This window comes from Solanum lycopersicum, chromosome 11, assembly GCF_036512215.1.
Source record: "Solanum lycopersicum chromosome 11, SLM_r2.1".
NCBI classification, from domain to species: domain Eukaryota; kingdom Viridiplantae; phylum Streptophyta; class Magnoliopsida; order Solanales; family Solanaceae; genus Solanum; species Solanum lycopersicum.
The window spans coordinates 48,593,869-48,611,111 of NC_090810.1; positions in this window are offsets into that span (position 1 = coordinate 48,593,869).

The following is a 17,243-nucleotide window of genomic DNA, read 5'->3' on the forward strand; positions in this document are numbered from 1 at the left end:
GGAAAGAATTGCAATGGATTTTGTGGTTGGTCTTCCGAAGACAATGGGTAAGTATGACTCCATTTGGGTGATTGTTGATAGGTTAACTAAATATGCTCATTTCATTCTGGTCAAGGTGACTTACAATGCAGAAAAGTTAGCCAAACTTTACATCTCGGAAGTGGTGCAATTGCATGGGGTTCCACTATCCATCATATCAGATAGTGGTACGCAGTTTACTTCTAAGTTTTGGAAAACATTGCATGCGGAATTGGGTACTAGATTGAACCTTAGTACTGCGTTCCATCCTCAGACCGATGGTCAGTCTGAAAGGACGATTCAAGTGTTGTAGGATATGCTTCGTGCATATGTGATAGAGTTTGGTGGCCATTGGGATAGCTTCCTACCCTTAGCGGAGTTTTCATACAATAATAGCTATCACTCAAGCATTGATATGGCTCTATTTGAAGCATTGTATGGTAGGAGATGTAGGTCTCCCATTGGTTGGTTTGATGCGTTCGAGGTCAGACCTTGGGGTACTGATCTCTTGAGGGATTCGATGGAAAAAGTGAAATCTATTCAAGAAAAGCTTCTAGCGGCGCAAAGTAGACAAAAAGAATATGCAGATCGAAAGGTTAGAGACTTAGAGTTCATGGAGGGTGAACAGGTCTTGTTGAAAGTTTCACCCATGAAAGGGGTGATGCGGTTTGGAAAAAGGGGTAAACTAAGTCCAAGGTACATTGGACCATTTGAAGTACTTAAGCGAGTAGGGGAGGTGGCTTATGAGTTAGCCTTGCCTCCAGGGCTGTCCGGAGTACACCCGGTATTCCATGTGTCGATGTTGAAAAGATACCATGGGGATGGAAACTACATCATCCGTTGGGATTCAGTTTTGCTTGATGAGAACTTGTCTTATGAGGAGGAGCCTTTTGCTATTTTAGATAGAGAAGTTCGCAAGTTGAGGTCAAGAGAGATTGCATCCGTCAAGGTGCAATGGAAGAATCGACCGGTTGAAGAAGCCACTTGGGAGAAGGAGGCGGATATGCGAGAAAGAAACCCACATCTGTTTAAAGATTCAGGTACTCCTTTTCGCCCTTGTTTTCCTTCTTTTGATCGTTCGGGGACGAACGATGGGTAAATTGGTATCTAATGTAACGACCCGTTTAGTCGTTTTGAGCAGTAGGCTTTATTTCTGGAAAAACTGGCAGAAGCGACGGACCCCACGACGGACCGTCGCAGGGTCTCGTTTCAAAACACTTAGAAAATCTGAAATTGGGTACTAAAAATCGACTCTCTGAACTTTGTGACGGAATGGCAGGACGGACCGTCACAGGTGTGACGGACCGTCACAGACCCTTGGTGGAAATTTGGGTCTCTGAACTCTGCGACGACCTGCAGGACGGACCGTCGCAGGCATGACGGCCCGTCACAGGTTGCGCAAATCCCAGGCAGAGTCGGATTTCTTGTTAAGTTTTAAGGGACGTTTTTGACTATTCTTGCCTTAATTATAAAGTTCGTGGGTTTATATTAATAACTCAAATTCTTGAGGGGTTAAAAGAGGTAACCCTAAGTTAATTAGTGGGGTATTATTGTCATCTTTTATTCTTAATTATATACTAATTAGGGTAAAAGAAAGAGGGTTTGAATAAAGAAAATAGAAAGAACAAGAGGGAGAAAGAGAATCGAACGAGAAGGGAGAAACAAAGCTTTGGAAAAATTCTTGCTTGATTCAACTCTTCGGTGGAGGTAGGTTATGGTTTTCATGCTTTCATAGTAAACTCTTAATAGAGAATGATATGTATTGGTAGTATTGTAAACCCTACTATATGCTTAATTGTATGTTTGCATGAATATGATTGTGTGATTGTGATAAGATGAGCATGATGAAAATATTGAATCCCAAATCTTGAAAGGAAACTTTAATATACATTATTAATAATGATGCCTTGGTATAGAAGAAGGCTTGATGAATTAAAGTAATGGGATTGATGATGCCTTGGTATAGAGAAGGCCTGATGATTTACAGAATGATATTAGTGGATCGGGTGTCACGAACCGACACGTAGAATTAGGGGATCGAGTGTCACGAACCGACACGTAGAATTGGGGGATCGGGTGTCACGAACTGACACATAGAATTAGGGGATCGGGTGTCACGAACCGACATGTAGAATTAGGGGATCGGGTGTCACGAACCGACACGTAGAATTAGGAGATCGGGTGTCACGAACCGACACGTAGAATTAGGGGATCGGGTGTCACGAACCAACACGTAAAATTAGGGGATCGGGTGTCACGAACCGACACGTAGATATAGGGGATCGGAGTGTCACGTACCGACACAAGAGGAATAATGAATATGAGGGATCGGAGTGTCACGTACCGACACAAGAGAATTAAAGATAATGAATCTTGAAAGATGTTAATATACTCAATCTAACGAACATAATTCCCAAATGAGTATGTGTTGAGGCTTGAGCCCTCATGGATGAACTTGATGGTACTTATTACTGATTATAATACTTGTTGTGGCTACATGTTGAGTTTTATAGTTGATTTACGATAATATTGATATATACTGTTCCCTATTTTGAGTTGGCCGATGATATCTACTCAGTACCCGTGTTTTGTACTGACCCCTACTTTTATGTTTTCTTCTTGTTTATTTGTGGAGTACAGCAAACGTGCCATCGTCTTCAACTCAACAGTAATTCAAGCCAGTCTTACTACATCGGAAATTCAGGGTGAGCTAATGCTTCTAGCTTGGACTGGATCTTCTTCTTCAAGTCTTGATGCCTTGAACTTCCGGCATGGACTAGCTTCTTACGTATTTTTAGCTTTTAGAATACTCTTAGTTTAGTCATTTGATTGTAGATGTTCTTGTGATGATGACTTCCAGATTTTGGGGATGATAATAATAGTTTTGAATTGTTTTTATTAATGAGTTTAAGTCTTCCGCATTACTTTCTGTTGATAGACGTTGAAATGTTAAGGGTTAGATTGGTTGGTTCGCTCACATAGGAGGGTAAGTGTGGGTGCCAGTCGCGGCTCGGATTTGGGTCGTGACACGTAGCATCTTCTTCAAGTGGAGGAACTTTGTTTTCTTGTAGAGGAGCTTAGTTGTCATTATCTCCCACATTAGCAATGCCTTTTTTGGCCCTTCTTGCTGATGCTCTTCGAGTATTCATACTTATAACCATAATATAAAGGTTTACGTGAAAGCACATAACAAGACTCTAGAGGCACAACATAGGAATACAAGAAAATGAGAGTTTTCTAAGCATCACATAGTCTCGCATTATAAGTGTGGTTTTGCTACACAATTATGAATAAGAATCTACATAGACATGGTTTAATAAGAAATAAATTCTAGGGATATTCAACCTCATGCTCTGATACAAAGTTTGTAACATCCGGGGAGCACCCCCTAGACATAACTGGCGGTGGCATCCTCGGAGAGGACTAAGACTATGCTCTTAGCATTCATCATTACATTAATAGGTCAAAAAGAGTAAAATATAAAACTTTTCATCTACACTACTTCATGAGGTTTACATTGACCTCTAGCTTACACATAATATATTCATAGAGAGTCAACATGTATAACAAAAGACAACAATACCATGTCTTGTCTAGTCAACATGCATATTAACATAATTGAGAACTTAACCAAAGAACTCTAACATCAAGTTATAACATCCACAAGCATGCATAAGAGTTCATGACATCATAACCTAAGTAAGACCATTACTCATAAACCCCCATTAAGTCCACTAGTCAATGACTAAATAAGGGCCTATAACCTCACTCAATAAAGCAAACCAAACAATGACCATAAGCAATTCCTAGCTTTACATACCATAACATCAAGAATAGTCATCATCATCTTTAGAAATAGAGACAAACAACATGTTTATAAGTGAAGTAATATCACATAGTTTCATTAACATGTAAGATCAACATATACATATAATTTACATTTATAATAATATAAGAATATAATAACACCCTTATGATACTTCCCTCAAGTCTAACTAGTGCAACGTATAGGTAGAGTCTTATATCTCTACCTACATTAACAAGTCAAACCTCTTAGGTCATCCTTGTAAGAGTGCACTTTATTACTTGATTTTACCTTTGGGAACATCTTGACTTAACCGATATAAACCACATGAGTTAATGTGGAATCCGGTGTCATCTAACCATACACTGAAAGAAGGTGGATTACTTACCAAGGTAGTACCAAAACATGAACATAACATGTGTGACACCACGAATATGACTTAAGGTAATATATAGACTAAAATATTTTTAATGAGAGTCTAAGGTCCTAAATTGGCCTCTAATGTGGTATTGAGGTAGTGTCTACAGATTTAGGTGCACTGGAAGTTAAAAGTCAAGGGACGACCAAGATGTTCGACAACTGGTCACCTATGTGCCTCATGTGTGGTTATGTGTCTATATCTGTATTTCATGAACTTATGAGGTCCTTATTTGAGTTATTATAGTTTTTCTAAGAAGTGTGTCAATTTTCATGAAGTTTGGAGGTCAAACGTCTAAGAATGTCGATGAGGTTTGAAAGGTTTGCCTTGAAACGACCTTGTGTGTCTTGGCATGTTTTGTTGAGTTTCATGAGTGTCATTTTGTCTTAAATTGATATGGAAGGTCCTAAACTCATATAAAATCATATATGGGTTGGAAACGTCCAGGCAAAAGTCTCGAAGGACCAACAAAGGGTCCTTGAGGAAAGATCCTTGCCTTGAGCCAAAGGTTGCCTTAGACAAGCCCAATAGACTTAGGCAATCAATGGACGGTAGGCTGGTCGATGCCCCGTCGATTGAATTAGTCAATGCCTCCAAAGCACTATTATTGTGTAGTTCACTATAAACTCTAGGGGTAAATTGGTAAATTTACCGATGTCCAAATAAGAGCTTGGGCGGTTACTTAAGGGTATTTTTGGTATTTTAAACATCTATATAAGTCCTAAATATCTACATGAATTTAATCTTCCATACCAAAACCCCAGAATCTCTAAGAAATTCTCTACAACTCCATTGAAGCCAAAACTCAAGGAAGAGCTTGGATTGGAGATTTGAGTGGAGATTCTTCCTAAAATTTGTGTTTTAGCATCATTTAGGTATGGTTTTTGATCCTTTAAACTCTATTTATCAAGCTGCCAATCTTCAAAGTGATTTTCAAAGACTTCTCAAAAGATGAGCTTTGTAAATTGAAATCTATTCATGAGTTCTTGCATTAAAAGTTTTAAATCATTGTATATTGATTGAATTATTTGTAATTATATGATTTTAACTCAACTAACCTATGACCCATGTAATTCATGAGCCCTAGATTTTGACTACTTTGTGGTTGACTTGATATTAACTTAATGTTTATGAATTCTAGTGCATTTTTCTATGGCCTATTGAATGATGTAAGAAATGTATTCAATTTATATATAGGATATCTTAGATTTATAATTCTATATTGAATTGACCTAGATTCATAGAGTATTATAATTTTTGAATTGAAATGTTGCTCATGGCCATGGGTAAGGGCCTTATTGTATTGAAGTGGATGATTTAGATTTGGATTAAAGTGGTAAGAATTGATTGGTGGTATGTTTCCCTAATACTATTTACTTTCATTAAATTATCTCTTGAATATGTTATGACTACTATGGTCCACTTATGGTGGCGGTGCTATGTGAATGATGTGTCCTTGTCAAAATTACTTTATGTATTATGATGATCATGCCCTTGTTGGCAAACTACCCGAAGTATTATGATGATTTGTTTTAGTTGATTTTTATGAAGTGTGATCATATTCATACACTTTTGGTAAAGTGTAAGTATGTGTTCTTTTATTGATATTAGGTGATCATGTTAGACTATGACTATTTCCTTATGTGTGTAGTCTTAAAGTTGATGCATGATTATTCCTACTTGACTATATGAGTCTATGATGGTTATATTGATGATATTATACTAGTTTATAGGGTGACTTAAAGAGGAATGTGGTTATTATTATGTGCTTTTAGAATGATATGTAATAAATGGTAAAGTTAAGTATCGGTGTCTTGTGTGGTTGACTTGTGTCCCTTACTTGAAACATGTATGAATGAGAATATTAGATGTATTGACTTAGGATGATAAAGCCTCTTAGTATTTTATGCATGAATGATATGAGACCTTTAATGAAGCTAATAAGTTCATTTATGTGGAACCTTGAACCTAGTGGTAAGGTTATGAACCTTGAAGTCAAAAGTCGTAATTGTATCTTTTTTGTAATGAATGATGGACTTAGGGTTGGTTGGCTGGAAAGGCATCATATCATCCTTAGGAAAGTCATTAGAGATATCTTTATCGCAATTGTAAGGCAGCCCTAGGGGACCTCTTTGGTACGGTTAATGTGATTGGGTTATGAACAAGATATTAAACCCTTTGTATAAACCTCTAATGTAAATTACTCTATGAGAACAAAGGCTAGCACCGAGACAGTATGGTAAGTGAAGTATCTCTAGTTAAGGATGATGCTACAGTGCAAACAAAACCTTTCATATTACTTAACCATGTGCCTACATGGGATGTTTCCATGTTCTACCAATGTCAAGTAGAACACCCTCCATCGAAGTAGGTTAGAACTCTGGATTTCTTGCTTTGCTAATATGGTATATGTCTGTTATTGCATATTCTCATCATATACGATACCTACTAGAATTGGAGAAGTTCTATGAAGTTAAGGTGGTGGTATGGGACGCTATCTAGACATGTACAATTGACTTTGAAGATGTTAGTGAGAGTCCCTCGGTGTTCTCCAAGACCATTATTTAAAAGACCTTTATTTGATGAATGTCTCTTAAATAAACTATTGAATGTGATGACTTATGTTAATAAAGCATGTTAAATGAATAAGTACTTATCTAGAGTACCTAAAGGTTTTCTAGTTAAGGTGTGAAAGGGGGCATAGGAATAGTAACTTTGTATCTTACATAGATAAGTCTTTAGAAAGGGTCTAATTAGAAATTTTGATTGATTCTGTTAGATATGAGACAAAATTTGCTAGTCTTAAGGATTACATAGGTAATATTGAAAAGGTCAAACATGGACATTCTCTTCTTGATTTACTTGAGTAGGTCTTTTGATAACATTTGAGAGGTGAATGTCATATTTTATGAATGTTATTATCTTATCCTAAGTAATCTAAAGGATCTCTTATGTGTGTGGGAAAAGGATTATATGGGCGGTTGTTTCATAACTCACTCAAGGGAACCTTAGAATCACCTTTTGTAGGAGGATCTCATGTTCATCTGATTGGTGTATTATAAGTGTGTGTATCTCATTAAAGGTGGTCTTAAGGATCATTTAGGTGTGCCTAGATAGGGTGTGCGGGAGGTCTCTCTTTTTCTTACTTAACTGAGTCTTAGGATAATTTTTTAGTGAGAGGATTGCATTCTAGAAAGTGTTCCTTGTGTATTAGAGAAACTTCACTGTAATAGTATATTAATTCACTGTAAAGTGATACGGGTTTACCATAAAGTGTTACCTTAAAATGTGATAAATTTATTAAATGACTATTTATGTATTCCTAAGGTGTTAAATGTTATTTTTATGATTATAGTATGATATTCAAATCAAAAGATACATAATTTCATTTAATGTCAGTTTTCATGATATTTGTGCATTATGTCATACATAGTATATGTGTTTGTACTAATTTCATGCTTTTATCTATCTTTAATATGATTCATAGGTGAAAGTGTTTTTGGGAGCTAAGCTTGGATTATAGGATCAATCAAGCTGAAGCATGTCCAAATTTGATTTTACGGCATAGATGTCTTTGTTTTCTTATTAAAGTATTGTGATAGACTTCGTAGTACTATATTTCTATTGTATTGGTTGTGCCCCAAGTACTCTTGTGTCTAAGATTTGATGAAATGAGACTTAGTATTTCCTATGGATTTTATATGAAAGAGTTTTTGAAAGATTATTAGAATGTTGTAAAAAGTGTTAATTCCGCACAAGTTTTCATATGTATATATGGTATGAACGATATGAAAGGTCTTGTACAAGACCTCCGAGATGTCAAATACGTTCGTTGCACTCCGGGAGTGCCATATCTTCTAGGGTGTGGTCTCGAGATGTAACAAGCTTGGTATTAGAGCATAGATTATGAATGTGGTCTTAGGAATCCAAAAGTCTCATCATATCACGTCTAGTAGAGTCTTGACCATTGGTGTGAATCGCGACATATCTATAGGCGAGAGGCTATAGGATGATAGACTTCCTTACTTTTCTACTCCTATTTCATGCCGTAGAGTAAATGTTATGAGTTCTATTTTCTTATGGTTTTCCTTGTGTTATTAGAATATGAATACGAGGAGGACACCGACTAGCAGAGTTTAGGAGAATAATGTGAATGAGGAGATTTCTCCTCAAGTTGAGCAAGTTGAGCAAGTTCCTCAAGGATCTCAAGGTGAAAAGTCCCTATTGTGGGTGGAGGTAGTAATGTTCCGTTGGTTCCCCCGGAAATGACTAATGGGAAGATTAGAGAATCTTTACTCACTTTATCCTGAGCTTTGACTACCCATGTCAATTTGGGTATTGCACAGAGAGTGAATTTTGTGGAGAGCACTATGACATCTAGATTAAGAGATTTTGTGAGGATGAATCCTCCTATCTTTCTTGGCTCTAAGGTGGTAGAGAATACCCAAGAGTTCACAGATGTAGTGTATAAGGTGTTGAGTGTCATGGGGGTGACTTCTAGGGAGAAGGCGGAGTTGGATTCGTATCAATTGAGGCAGGTTGCTCAAGTCTGGTACAGTCAATGGAAAGATAATAGGTTGGTTGAGTCGGGTCTTATTTAGTCGGAAGAATTTTAAGAAGCTTTTCTAGGCAAGTACTTTCCCCATTGAGAGGAGGGAGGTGAAGGTATAGGAGTTTATCAATATCAAGGAAGGCAATATGAGTGTTGAGGAATACTAATAGGAGTTCTCTAGATTGTCTAAGTTTGCGCCATCCTTGGTGTCTAACCTTAGGGATGAGATGAGTAGGTTTGTGACTGGGGTCGTCAATCTAGTGAGAGAAGAATGTCGTACATCCATGCTACATGATTCTATGACCCTAGCTCGACTCATGGTGTATGCTCAATCAATTGAGGAGTAAAAACTTTGTTGGATTGCTAGAAACATGAAAATTAGGGGGCCAAGTAAGTAAAATCAACCTAGGTTCAAGAAGAGGGCTTAAACTTAAGATGGACCTATTGCTCCTAAGGTGAAAACATGAGATGTGTAGTGGTTCTCAAGGTGGTAAACCTATTTGTGCTACTTGTTGAAAGAATCATTATGGGGAATGTCTATGGGGTAAGGGGAGTTGTTTTAGATATGGTAAAGATGAACACAGAATGAGGGATTATCGTAGTAGAGATGGTAAGCAAGTTGCTCGTAATGTTCCAAAAAATGATGATCCAAAGATAAGGCATTTCTATGCACTCTGTTCTAGAGGAGCAAAGTCAAATGAGGGTGAATATGATGATGGTAAGTATTATATTTCATAAGTGATATGAGTTCCTTTTAAGTGTGGGAGTATGTTAAGTATATGGGCTAGAAAGTCATAGAAGCTTGATGTTTGTGCATAGTGTTTAGAATTCTTGTTGAAATTGAATTTCATTGATTTCTTGCATTGTTTATTTTATGAAGTTATGATTATTTTATAAAGTGTGTTTATATGATTTTATCTTGCATATTAGAATGTTTCCACCATGAATTGCCTAAAAGTTGCATTTTGAAAAAAAAATTGCATAATTAGTTGTAGCTTTGGCAGTTTACTTTAAAATTTTTGAAGAATTGACTAATTCATTCTTTGATTTAAATTTTTGTGATGTGATTATAACTGATATATGTGATCATAATAATGAATATGAATTCAGCTTTTGCTATTTAAAATGAAGGATGTGAGTTTTATTGCATGATGAGTAATAGAATTTCTTCTAGTTTGTTGTTGTGTTTTAAGTCTCTTGATTATCTAAAATTGATGTTTGCCTAGATGTTTGTATTTTATAAGGTGTTATGTGGTATGGTTATGACTTATTATCTGAATTTCTATTTTTTGGAAGTGTTTGGAGAGTGAATGTGTCATTCGAGGACGAATATTATCCAAGTGGGGGAGATTGTGACACCTCGAAAAAAATATAGGTGAAGCTAAAGTCTAACATATTTTTCATGAGTGTATAAGGTACTAAATTGTACTATAATGTGTTATTGAGGGATTTTCTAAAAATTTAGGTGTATTGGAAGTCAAATGTCAAGGGACGACCAAGACGTTTACCGAATAGTCACCTATGTGCTTCATGTATGGTTATATTTCTCAATATATATTTCATCAGCTTATGAGGTCATTATATGATTTATTATAGTGTTAATAGGAAGTGTGTCGATTCTCATGAAATTTTGTAGGTCAAACATCCAAGAACATCGATGACGTTCGAACGGTTTGTCTTGAAACGACATTGTGTGCCTTGGAATGTTTCGTCGAGTTTTATGTGTTCGTTTTGGATGAAATTTATATGTTAGGTCCTAAAATCTTATAAAATCATATTCAGGTTGAAAACGTCTGGGCGAAAATCCCCAAGAACCAACCAAGGATCCTTTAGGAAAGACTCTTGCCTAAAGCCAAAGGTTGTCTTAGACCATCCCATTCGATTAAGGCAATCAATTACTAGTTGGATGGTGGAAGCCCCGTAGATTGAGGGTTTGGGTCAATACTTAACCTTGGGAGCCTTCCTCCAACGACCAGCCTTATTCCTAAACCATGGATCAACAAGACGATCCGTTGGTTGGGGAACTAGCCATCGTTTGGGAAGTCATCTTTGAGCACTATTCCTGTGCAGTTCACTGTATGTGTAAATTCACCCCATGTAGAAATAAGAGTTTGTGAGGTTAATTAAGGGTATTTTAGGTATTTTAAACATCTATATAAGTTCTAAACACCTAGATGAATTCATTCTTTCAAATCAAAACCTCAAAATCTCTAAGAAAATCTCTAGAACTCCATTGAAGCCAAAATTCAAGGAAGATCTTAGATTGGAGATTTGAGTGATGATTATTCATTAAATTTGTATAGTGACATCATTGAGGTATGGTTTTTTATCCTTTAAACTCTATTCATCATGGAGCCAATCTTCAAAGTGATTTTTAAAGACTTCTCAAAAGATGAGTTTTCTAAATTGAAATCTATCCATGGGCTCTTGCATTAAAGGTTTTTATTCATTGTATATTGATTGAATTTTTTTAATTACATTTTTTTGACTCAATTAACCTATGAACCCTAGATTTTGACTACTTTGTGGTTGAGTTGATATTAACTTAATGCTTATGAATTCTAGTGTATTTTTCTATGGCCTATTAAATGATGTTATAAATGTATTCAATTTATGTATACAATGTCTTAGATTGATAAATATATATTGAATTGACACATTCATTGAGTATTATGGTTTTTGTATTGAATTGTCGCTCATGGACATAGGTAAGGGCCTTATGGTATTGAATTGAATGATTATGCTTTGGATTGAAATGGTAATAATGGATTGGTGGTATTCTGCCCTAATCTATATATTTCAAGTAATTTAGCTCTTGAATTATGTTATGATTGGTATGGTCCACTTATGGTGGCGGTGCTATGTGAATGATGTGCCCTTGTCGGTGTTACTTTATGTATTATAATAATCATGGCCTTGTCGGCAACCTACTTGAAGTATTATGATGATTTTTTTAGTTGATTTATGTGAAGTATAATCTATTCATATACTTGTGGTTAAGTACAAGTATGTGTTCTTCTATTGATATTAGGTGATCACGTTAGACTATGAGTGTGTCCTTATGTGTGTAATCATAGAGTTGTGGCATGACTATTCCTACTTGACTATATGAGTCTATGATGGTTATATTGATGATTTTATACTAGTTTATAGGGTGACTTAAAGAGGATAATGGTTATTGTTATGTACTTTTAGAATGACATGCAATATGTGCTAAAGTGAAGTATTGGTGTTTTGTGTGGTTGACTTGTGTCCCTTACATGATACATGTATGAATGTGAAAATGAGATGTCTTGAATTAGGATGCTACAGCCTCTTAGTATTGTATCTATGAATTACATTAGACCGAAAATGATGCTTAAAAGTTCATTTATGTGGAACCTTGAACCTAGTGGTAAGTATATGAACCTTTAAGTCAAAAGTCGTAATGGTGTCTTTCTTGTAATGAATTATGGACTTAGTTTTGTTGGCTGGAAAGGAATCACATAATACATAGGATTGTCATTTGATCTATCTTCATCGCCATTGTAAGGCAGACCTATGGTATCTCTATGGTAGGGTGAATGTGATTGGGTTATGAACAAGATATGAAACCCTTTGTATGAACCTCTAATGTAAATTAGTCTATTAGAACAAAGGCTAGCACCGAGAGAGTATGGTAACGAAAGTAGTTCTAGTTAAAGGATGAAGATAGAGTGCAAAAAACCCTTCATATTACTTAACCATGTGCTTACATGGGATGCTTCCATGTTCTACCAATGGCAAGTAGAACACCCTCTATAAGAGTAGGTTACATCTATGGATTTCATGTTTTGCTACGATGGTCTATGTCGGTTATTTCATATTCTCATCATATGGGATACCTGCTAGTATTGGAGAAGTTCTATGAAGTTTAGGTTGTGGTATGGGACGCTATCTAGACATTGCACAATAGGCTTTGAAGATGTTAGTGAGAGTACCTATGTCTTATCCAAGACCATTACTTAAATGTCCTTTAGGTGATGAATGTCTCTTAAGTAAACTATGAATTTAATGATTCATGTTAAGAAACCATGTTAAATGAATAAGTTCTTATCTAGAGTAGTTAAGGGTTGTCTAGTTAAGGTGTGAAGGGGGCATATGAATGGTCACTTTGTATCTTACCTAATAAGTCTTAATAATGGACTCTAATTATGACAGTTTGTTGATTATATAAATATGAGCCAAACTTAGGTAGTCTTAAGGATTTCTTAGGTAATCTTGAAGAGGTAAAACATGTACATTCTCTTCTTTATTTACTTGAGTAAGCCTTTTGATTACTTTTGGGAGGTTAATGTCATATTCTATTAATTCTATTATGTTAAGTGAGAATGATATTATCCTAGCTAATCTAAAGGATATATGAAGTGTGTGTGGAAGGTATTGTATGGGAAATCGCTTCACAACTCACTCAAGTGAACCTTAGAATCACCTTTGGTAGGAGGACTCATGTACATGTGATTGATGTATTGTAAGTGTGTATATCTCATTATAGGTGGTCTTAAGGATCATTTAGGTGTTCCTAGAGAGGGTGTGCGGGAGGTCTCTCTTTTTCATACTTAACTAAGTCTTAGGATAAATCTTTAGTGAGAGGATTGCATTCTAGAAAGTGTTCCTTGTGTATTAGAGAAACTTCACTATAATAGTAAATTAAGTCACAGTAAAGTGACATGGGTTTAGTGTAAAGTATTCCCCTAAAATGTGATAAATTTATTAAGTGACTATTTATGTGTTCCTTAGGTGTTAAATGTTATTTTTATGATTATAATATGATATTTAAATCAAAAGATGCACATTTCCATTTAATGTCAGTTTTCATGATTTTTATGCATTATGTCATACTTAGTACATGTGTTTGTAGTAATTCCATGCTTTTATCTATATCTAAAGTGATAGATAGGTGAAGGTGCTCTTGGGAGCTAAGCTTGGATTATAGGATCTTTCAAGCAAGTTGAAGTATGTCCTCATTTGAATCAAGGAAATATATGTCTTTATTTCTCTTATAGAAGTATTGTAATAGACTTAGTAGTACTATATTTCTATTGTATGGGTCGTGTCCTAAGTACTCTTGTCTCTATGATTTTATGAAATGTGACTTAGTGCTAAGCTAGAGTCCCTTTTTAAATGTCTTTCATTAATAATCATAACTTAGTGTAAGTCATAGGGGTCTACCCAATATAAAGTCATAGTAACTAGCTCAATTGGAATGGCGTGAGTATTTCCTTTCGATATAATTAACACATGTGAAATTAGCACATTTACTTCACCATATCATAATAAGGCACATATGCAATTAATCACCAACATTATATCATTATGTCACATCCGAGTTTACCCCCCAGACGTAACAGGCATTGTCGTCCTCTTTGAGAACTAAGATTAGCCTCTTAGTTTCATCATTACTTTCATAGGTAAAAGATTTTTAAATTTAAAACTTTTCATTAGTTCAACTTTGAGGTTTACATAGACCTCTACATACACATAATATATATCTGTATCTAGTATACATAGACCCTTCATATAGGAAGGTTACATAGCCTTCTACTTTTACTAAACATAAGTATATAAAACTTAATATAGACATAATAGTCATAATAGTGATCTCATCTCATAACCATCTAATAAGAGTCTAAGAACTTGGGCATAACCCATAGATCAAGTAAAAATGCCTCACATGGGCTAGACAATGTTTCAAACTAAATGGAAAAGAAGAACCATATAAGTCTTTAACTAAAAAGAAAACTCCATAAGCTAGATAGTGCCATCGGAAAATGAGGACCTACCCTTCTTGGATGAATGAGACATCCAAGCCTTCTTCAAGTCTCCTTCAAAAGAACTTCACCGCCCGGAATCTAAAATTTTTGGGAAAAGGAAGAAATGGGATTAGTACACCACTTGTACTAAGTATGAGACCATATGCACATATACTATAAAAATATGCTAAACAAAACGACATTTCATAAAGATATGCAATTTACTTTGAAACACTTGTGCATATTCAACAAGACCATACCAATCCATAGGACATGTTCATTAAGTCATAAGCATATACATTACCAAACCAACATCATCAAGTCTAGTCAAGTCAACATGCATAGAATATAATTAGGTACATATTCAAGTAACTCTAATACCAGGTCATATTACCAATAAGCATAAAATAAGAGTACATTTAATTATAAACAAAGCAAGTCAATTACCCATGCACCCCTTTCATGTAAACAAGTGCAATGATTAAGTAAAGCCCCATAACCTTAGTCAATCAACTAACCCAACAAGAATTATAACTAAAATCCTACTTCACATAACATGGAATTTAGGTATACATATCATCTTACTTTAATAATATAAACCAACATATATTCATAATTTAACTAATCAACTTATAGTATCAACAATGTGCAAGTTCATCATATGTATGTCATATAGCATTATTAGCATAATTACACATAAGAACATCTTTCTAAGACACCACTCAAGGACAACTAGTGCTATCTTTAGGTAGAGTCCCATACCCCTACCTGCACTACTAGACCCCTTAGGTTATCATAGTTAGAGTTCAATACTTTAGTTCATTTTTTACCTTTCGGGAACATCTTGCCCTAACCAATATAGACCACATGATCTAGTGTGGAATCTGGTGTCATAAAACCCTACACCAAAGGAAGGTGGACTAATTGCCAAGGTAGTACCAAAACATGAAGCATAGAAATTATGTGGATCCACTAGCTAGTATTCCTATAGAGGCAATATAGTTCAAGAACTACGAGATATAGTTGGGACCCTCTTTATGCTACGTGCATTTATTATCCAATATCAAGAGTACATCAGTAATCCTACCTTCTCTATGTGGGAAGGGACACTTCTCTATCTAGTTCACACGGTGCTAAGCTAGAGTCCCTTTTTAAAATGTATATAAGCCTTTATTATCAATCATAGCTTAGTTTAGGTCATCTGGTCTACCCCTTATATAATCATTATCATTAGTAGATCAATAAGAATTGCATGAGTATAAATCCTTTCATTAAAATTCATATAGGTGAGGTTAGCACATTGACATCTTCACATCATGATAAGGCACATTGGTAAATCATTCACCCACTTCATAACATTTATTTCTTAAACCAACACCTCACTATCATAATCAAGACATTTAAATTAAAAATCATACCACCCTATCAATCTTAATACAAGGCATACTCCAATACAAAATTATGACTTAATCACAATTAACAACAATTTGAAGTAAAGGATAGAGATCATAAGACTTACAAGTAGTTCATCATCAAGGTCTTACCACAAACCCTCAGTTCAACCCAATTTGGGTATACATCATCATAAGTCAATAATCAACATGATAACAAGTCTAGAAGAATCACTACATTACAATTCAATACTAGATCCTAGCTTAAGACAAGATACTTAGGTCAATTCACTTCCTAACCTAGATCATCTTCTCAAGAACTAGCATGAAATACTACAAATAACTCTAATTTGTTCATTACTAATGTAAAAACATCATCATATAGTAATTCAACCAATAACCACGTCAACTGAACCAATTACCACCTAATTTATTTAAAGATCAAACATAAGGTTAAGGGTTAAGGGTAATCTTATACAAACTAGACGAAACCAACAAGATATATCATAATTAAGTTAGAATACATGTTAATAAATTCATATGATCCGATATAAAACATGAACAAACCAATTAATGACATAATTTTCGAGATTGAGAAAGACCCACATGAAAACTCAAGTTTTGAAAATACTTTGAAGGAACTCATTGAGGAAAGAGGTCTCAAAGGTGAATTAGATATCATACCTCAATGTTTAATGAATAATTTATGGTTAAATCATCCCTTAAAAGCCCCTAAATACCTTCCCTAGCTTGTCTTCAATGGTGTCTTCAAATAGACAAAGAAAGAAGAGAGAAGGAAGAAAGTATTTTTTTTAAAGTTGTAATTAGACTAATGGGGTTGGGGTATTTATCTGGGGGGTTAATTAAGTTAATTATACTTCCCTTAATCCCTAACTAACCACTAAACCCCTTAATTAGTTAGTTAAGACAAACTTAAAACGTGCAGGAATTTACAGTGTCATAGACGACACCACGATTGATGGATTGTGAAGGCGAGGGACTTAAAAATTTGTTTAAGTGTTGTTCGACGGTTGGCAAACATGCTCTGTTGATCCAAACACGAATTGTCGATTGTCTCTCGTGGGTTCACACTGCACAGGCAGTGTTGACTCCAATGTGGAAGGGTCCTCCTTAAGGGACCTCAGTTGGTCCTTAGGGAGTCGTACTTGGACGTTTAGACTATGAATTGACTTAAACACATGTTAGCTACCGTTCCACTATTTTCATGGATTTCCAACTCCTAAAATGTAGTCAAATAAGCTAAGGCATGCATGTACCTCCATTAGCT